At 44.3% G+C, this 6,918-nt stretch overlaps 1 non-coding gene across 1 annotated transcript; it reads right to left on the bottom strand.

Moving 5' to 3' along the window:
- Window positions 1-6,611: 6,611 nt before the first annotated feature.
- On the bottom strand, window positions 6,612-6,683 carry trnaq-cug (transfer RNA glutamine (anticodon CUG)). Its single transcript has one exon. It is a non-coding gene; the product is annotated as a tRNA-Gln (tRNA).
- Window positions 6,684-6,918: the final 235 nt, after the last annotated feature.

Raw genomic sequence — 6,918 nt, 5'->3', positions numbered from 1 at the left:
CAGCGTGAGGAGGGCGCTTGCCGCCATCAACATCCGTAAGGCGGCGGGCCCTGACATCATCCCGGGTCGGGCGCTGAAGGACTGCGCTGGTGAGCTGACGGATGTCTTCACGGACATCTTTAACACTTCCCTGCAGCAGGCCATCGTCCCGTCGTGTTTCAAAGCTGCCACCATCGTACCTGTGCCGAAGAAACCCGCTCCGTCCTGCTTCAATGACTACCGCCCCGTGGCACTTACGCCCATCATCATGAAGTGCTTTGAGCGGCTTGTCATGGAGCACATCCGATCCGTTCTCCCGCCCACCATTGACCCCTTCCAGTTTGCGTACCGAGCCAAGCGGTCTTCTGAGGATGCCATCTGCTCTGCCCTCCACTCGGCCCTCACCCACCTGGAGAGGAGGGACTCGTATGTGAGATTGCTGTTTGTGGACTTCAGTTCTGCCTTCAACACCATTGTGCCACAACGCCTCATCAGCAAACTTGACGCGCTGGGCCTCAGTACCTACCTCTGCAACTGGCTACTGGACTTCCTCTGTCAGAGGCCACAGGTAGTACGTGTTGGCGACAAAATCTCCGCCAGCATCACGCTGAGCACGGGGGCCCCCCAAGGCTGCGTGCTCAGTCCGCTGCTCTTCACCCTCCTGACGCATGACTGCACTGCAACCTACAGCGACAACCGTATCGTGAAGTTTGCTGACGACACGACTCTGGTGGGTCTCATCACCAAGGGAGACGAGACTCAATACAGGCTGGAGGTTGACCTTCTGACCACGTGGTGCAGGGACAACAACCTCCTGCTGAACGTCGACAAGACCAAGGAGATTGTTGTGGACTTCCGGAAGGGTCACACCCAACTCCTGCCGCTGACCATCGACGGTGCTGTGGTGGAGCGAGTGAGCAGCGCCAAGTTCCTGGGGGTGCACATCAGTGAGGATCTCTCCTGGTCCACCAACACCGCATCACTGGCAAAGAAAGCCCAGCGCCGCCTGTACTTCCTGCGGAAACTTAGGCGAGCGGGCGCTCCTCCGGCCGTCATGACTGCATTTTACCGCGGCACCATTGAGAGCGTCCTCTCCAGCTGTATTGCTGTTTGGGGTGGCGGCTGCACTGACTACAACTTGAAGGCCCTGCAGCGCATAGTGAACACGGCTGGTAAGATTGCTGGTGCTTCGCTCCCCTCCTTGAAGGACATTTACACCTCCCATCTCACCCGCAAGGCGACCACGATTGTGAGTGATGCGAGTCACCCCGCTCACTCTTTGTTCGAGCTTCTGCCCTCTGGGAAGAGGTACAGAAGTCTGCGCTCCCGCACCTCCAGACTCTCAAACAGCTTCATACTCCAGGCTGTTAGGATCCTGAACTCGCTCCCCCGTTCTGCGTAGCGTCCTGTACTTTTACTGTCTGTACTGTCTGTATGCACACTGGCTCTTATTTGTTGTGTTATCTGTTTATTTATTATTTATTATTACTCTTATTATTTATTGTTTGTGCCTTTTTGTTTATGATGTTTTTTACTTTTGCGCTATGCTTGCTCGCTCCGTTTTGCTCCTCTTATTTATTGTGTTATCTGTTTATTTATTATTTATTCATCACTCTTACTATTGATTGTTTGAATTTTTGCCTTCTTGTTTTTATATTGTGTCGCATACTCGTATGTCTATCGTGGTATGTGTCTCGTCACCGTGGGATGGAGAAAAACGTAATTTCGGTCTCTTTGTGTGTTGTGACATGTGGAGAGATTGACAATAAAGCTGACTTTGACTTTGACTTTGTAACTCCACTTCCTATAAACAACACTAAAGTATTACAATATTAAATGTAAGTATCCAGTGGCTTTACAAATTGATGTTTTTGCTGCTCATGACGATTAAGCCTTGCATCTCTGTTGGTACCATGTCTCTTTTTACAATATACTAAAAGGCAAAACTTTTTCCCAACAACAGAGAGAGAGAGAAAAAAGTAAAGAATAGCTCCTTTTAATTAAAGTTATACTATTAATATGCATCTTCCATTAATGGTTTTCTAAAAAGGTTAATAATTCATGTACATGACGTAATACTTTTTTCTACAAAATTCAATAGATGACTCTCCAAGAGCAAGAATGCCACTGCATTTAAATTGTTTTTTCTGGCGGGAAATTACACTTCCGGTATCGATATCGGATCGATTTTTGGGCAGGAAATACTTGGTATCGGATCGAATCCAAAATCATTGGTATCGCCCATCCCTACTATACTGACAGGTATGCAGGGCAATGCTCCAATGGTGGAAAAACGAATGTGGACGACAAAAGGTGCGATAGCGGATACAGATAATATCCTCCGCATCAATGACAAACCTATTTTACCTAAATCACTTTTTAAGGCAGCAGCAATTGCGACACATGGGCCTTGCCATGTGTCGACAGGGGGGATGAGGTCCATCATACATCAACAATTCACTACTTTTGGTTTGGATGTTTACTTAAAAATTTTTTGTAAAGCATCTCCCGTTTGTGTGAAACATAATCCACAAGGAAACATGAGACCTAAGAGAGGCTCATTTCCAAAACCGTCTTACCCATTTCAAATCATGCACATGGATTTTATTGAGCTCACACAAAGTGGACCTCACAAATACTGCCTAGTGATGATTGATGCATTTTCCAAATTGTTGGAAATAGTTCCATCTAAACATGCAGATGCCTTAACAGTGGCAAAAGCCATTTGCAAAGCCGTCATACCGAGTCATGGCCTTCCTCAAACCATTTACAGTGACAATGGTCCACATTTTGTGAACCAGGTGGTACAGAATGTCTGGTTTATTTCGCTGACTGAATAAGTGAATAGAAGAGCAACAGCAAACAAACCACAAGTGAGACAGAAATATTAAGTCTTTTCTCGCGAGGAGTGCAGTACAGATAGCTTGTGTCAGGTTTATTTCGCTGACTGAATAAGTGAATAGAAGAGCAACAGCAAACAAACCACAAGTGAGACAGAATATTAAGTCTTATCTCGCGAGGAGTGCAGTACAGATAGCTTGAGACAATCTCTACACACTGAATATCTGTAGGCACTCCCGCTCTTTTTATTTGGATTTGCCCTACCCACAGTGTGAGACATAACCACTAAACGGGGGAGGAAAGCATGTGGGCTTTGTCTCGTAAGCAAAAATCACTAGGTGTTTACATACTGATAAGAACATCTGGGAAGAGGAGTTTGAGTGGACTGGATACAGGAGAAAAAACCTTTGACCTCTAGTTAAAACATAGCAAGGGAAGTTTTACGACATTGTGTAGGATGCAACAAGCTAAGTTATTTATTACTGGTTATATACATTCCAACCTAATCCTACGATCAAGATAGTTGGGAAACCCTGACTTTAATGGTCACTTGGAGGTTCATCTGGGGTGCAGGACAGCAATGAGGCATGTTGTCTAACAAAGTGGTCTTTGTTAGAAAGGAACTGTCCTTCTGTGGTACATCATAAAAACAGCAAGGCCAAACAGCAAGCATATATTGCAGTAATATTGCAGTAAGTAAAAGTGTGTCCCTTGAAAGGCTTACGCAATTGGTTAGTGCGGCTAAACAAACGACATGTTCACTCGACCTGCTTCCAGCCAAACAATTCAAAGAATTATTTCAAATTTTAGGACCGTCCGTCTTAAATATAATTAATCTGTCTGTCTCCTCTGGTAAAGTGCCAACAGCCTTTAAAACCGCTATCATTAAACCGCTACTTAAGCGACCAAATCTCGACCCGGACTGTCTCAGTAATTATAGGCCGGTTTCAAATCTCCCATTCATAGCAAAAACACGAGTAGTCCATGGTAATGCGACCTCTGAGCTCTATAACGTTACTTGTGGTGTCCCGCAGGGATCGGTACTCGGACCAATTCTATTGAACACGTATATGATTCCGCTTGGCGACATAATACATAAATATAACATTAGTTTTCAATGTTACGCTGATGACACTCAATTATATATGCCGTTATCGATGACAAATCCGCGGGACTGTTCTAATCTTGAGGCGTGCCTTGCGGAGATCCATCAATGGATGTCTCTCAATTTCCTTCGTCTTATCCCAGATAAAACTGAGATGTTGATAATTGGTCCAGCTTGTTATCACCACTTATTTAAGGAAACCACTATAACTATGGATACCTGTACTATCACTCAGAGCGATACTGTATCTAATCTCGGGGTAATCTTTGACCAAACTCTCTCCTTTCAAAAGCACATTAAGAACATAACTAAAATTGCGCTTTTTCACCTCCGTAATATTGGTAAGATTCGTCCGATTCTCTCGACCGGTGATGCGGAAACTATTATACATGCATTTATTATGTCGCGCCTGGATTACTGTAACACATTGTCAAAGTCAAAGTCTGCTTTATTGTCAATTTCTTCACATGTCAAGACATACAAAGAGATCAAAACTGCGTTTCCTACTATCCAACGGTGGAGACGAGACATATTACACCCAATTGGTCCACAGACAAACAAAACATTCAAGTAAACAATACACAAAGTAAAAATAAGAAGGCACATAGTATATAAATGTATTATTTATTCATATAAAGGTCGGTCCACGAAAATATTTCTGACACGTAACCGGTCCGTGGCGCTAAAAAGGTTGGGGACCACTGATTTAGTAGAAGGCGGCTACAGATAAAAGTTTGAGTTCATTTTGAAAAACCTACAGGTCACTCACTTAAGTTCAGATGCACGCACAACCAATCCAGCTATATAATGACTCTGCTGCAAACATAGGTTAACACACTTGGGTTGAGAACCGAACCCCGGTCTTCTACGCGACAAGTAGAGATACTATCCACGATACTAACGAGGAACATGCCCTGTGTTGGGCCAAGATGGACTGCTTGGCAGGAGAAAGGAAAGGGAAGAGGCAGAAAGGGGAACGCTCACAGAACACACGCGTGCATAACTATTATGTGGATAATAACCATCTGTAAACTTTTCTGAAACAGTACTGAAATGGGGCAATCTGCTCGTCTGGTTCATATATGCCTGCCTTCAGGTTTAGAGGGCACTACCTTTAGGGGGAGCATTAGAGGTTAGGGTTAAAGGTGAGGGGGTTACCGTTAGCGAGTTAGCAGGTAAGGGGTTAATTATTAGGGTTTGGTTATTGTTACGGTTTTAGAGTTAGCGTTAGGGGTTGAAGTTAGGGAATTAGGAGCCTTAGGCCAACCAGATTCCATTTATTCCATTAATTAAGACACATTCAGTCTTCAGGTCCATGTCACATGGGCTACCAATCGGAATGTAACGGGGTCAGCTGGTCTACTATGGGGCTCATTGGTACGGGGGAATGAATCTTGCATGATTCTTGCTTAGGGTGCATGATTGCCCGGGTTTAGCTCCCGGACGAGCTCTTCTTGCAAACACTGTTGTCTATCATTATGTGGAGCGTTTGACAGGCCAACGTTACACGGAATGTAACATGTCAAAAAAAGTCAAAAAAGTCAAAAGTCAGCTTTATTGTCAATCCCTTCATATGTCAAGACACACAAAGAAACCGAAATTCCTTGTGGTCATGGTCTGCCAGGTCTCGTTTTGGCTCGTTGGTCTAGGGGTATGATTCTCGCTTTGGGTGTGGGAGGTCCTGGATTTAACTCCCAGACGAGCCCTTCTTTAAAACATTGCTGTTGATCAACTAGCCCAATTTAATCATGGGCGCTAGCCCGAATCCATACACGGTGGATGGCGGCAGTGATATTTGAGAAGTGAAATGAAGTTTATTGGATTTTCTGACAATGTGCAATTACTATTTCAACAAAAGAAGGCAGGTACATAAATTTAGTAGATACTCGTTTTGCAGAAATAACAGCCTCTAGACGAGTGGTTCTTAACCTGGGTTTGGTCGAACCCTGGGGGTTCGGTGAGTCGGTTTCAGGGGTTCAGCAGAGCCTCCGCTGGAGAGGTCCGAACACACCTGATTTATATATCCGCATATCTGAACTGGTCTCGCAAAGGCAAAAGCAGACGTCACACTGATTTGCTGGTATGTCATTTCTTGTGAATTCATGCATTGTGTTGGTTTTATTCTGTGAACAAGGTGATGTTCATGCACGGCTCATTTTGTGTGCCAGTAAGAAAACATCTATGTCTTGAATTTGAAAAAACACATGTATTTTTTTTCACTAACGAGGGGTTCGGTGATCGCGCATATGGAACTGGTGGGATTCGGTACCTCCAACAAGGTTAAGAACCACTGCTATAAACACTTCCTATAGCTTCCAATGAGAGTGTGGATTCTGGTTGAAGGTATAATGGTCCATTCTTCTTGACAAATCTGTAACTACTATAAACTTCATTTCACTTCTCAAATATCACTGTGTCTGTCTGCTATATGATATATTTAACTGAAATTGCTGATCCGAATAGCCAAGGATTTATAGAGAAAATCTTGAAATTGATTAGGGGTGCCCAAACTCTTGCATATGACAAAATATTTGAGGTCCAACCGAGACCAGAACTGAGATCACCGGATTCAGAGTCTAGAGCGCTCATGGAACCCTCAGGTGTGGGGAAGCATACAATTTCATGGGGCAGCACACAAGCTATCACCATTTCGCAAATTTTCCCCAGCTAAATGACAAACAATTTGAGGTCCCACCGAGACTTGAACTCAGATCGCTGGATTCAGAGTCCAGAGTGCTCACCATTACACCATAGAACCCTGGCAATGTGTCAGGTTTATTTTGATGACTGAATAACTATTAAGAGAAGAGCAACAGCAGACCACAAGTGAGACAGAATATTAAGTCTTTTCTCGCGAGGAGTGCAGTACCGATCCTTCACAACAATCTCACTACACTAATTATCTGTATGCACTCCTGCTCTTTTTATTTGGATTTGCCCTACCCACAAAATGAGACAAGCCCTCTAAAAGGGGAGGAGGGAAGCACGTGGGC

The sequence above is a fragment of the Syngnathus typhle genome, unplaced genomic scaffold (genome assembly GCF_033458585.1).
Source record: "Syngnathus typhle isolate RoL2023-S1 ecotype Sweden unplaced genomic scaffold, RoL_Styp_1.0 HiC_scaffold_27, whole genome shotgun sequence".
NCBI lineage: Eukaryota > Metazoa > Chordata > Actinopteri > Syngnathiformes > Syngnathidae > Syngnathus > Syngnathus typhle.
This window is presented reverse-complemented; position numbering and strand designations above follow the sequence as displayed.